The sequence below is a fragment of the Rhagoletis pomonella genome, unplaced genomic scaffold (assembly GCF_013731165.1).
Source record: "Rhagoletis pomonella isolate Grant_MI unplaced genomic scaffold, Rhpom_1.0 Rhpom_scaffold_00715, whole genome shotgun sequence".
Classification (NCBI taxonomy): domain Eukaryota; kingdom Metazoa; phylum Arthropoda; class Insecta; order Diptera; family Tephritidae; genus Rhagoletis; species Rhagoletis pomonella.
Window position 1 is genome coordinate 33,326 of NW_023459269.1, and position 494 is coordinate 33,819.

Genomic DNA, 494 nt, shown 5'->3' on the forward strand with positions numbered 1-494 from the left:
ATTGAAAAAAAAGTTTACCTATCAAACCACCAAGCCACCAAGCCACCAAACCACCAAACCACCAACCTAACAACAGCAGCAGCAACAACAACAAATACAATTAATATCAACAAATAGTAGACACATCAACTGTTGACACTATAAATTTGTAAGTGTATGTATGTATGTACATATGTCAGTCTATTGTATTGTAAGTAAGCACATTTGTAAATTAATATTTGATTTAAGTTTTTTTTTGTTTTTTTTTTGTTTTTACTTCGCTCTGCTCGCTTCTAAGTTTTTGTTTGATTTGCTCTTGTTCGTTGTTTTCCTAGCGCAATGAATAGACATATGGAGGCGTTATGGTCGCTATGCGGCGGGAGATTGCGCACCTACATATCATATACATACATAACTTTGGGCGTAAGCAATAACCGCCTAAGTCGAAATACCTGAATTCGAAATTCGAGAAAAAACGTTTTAAACATTTGGATTGCAATGTTAACCTTATGGGG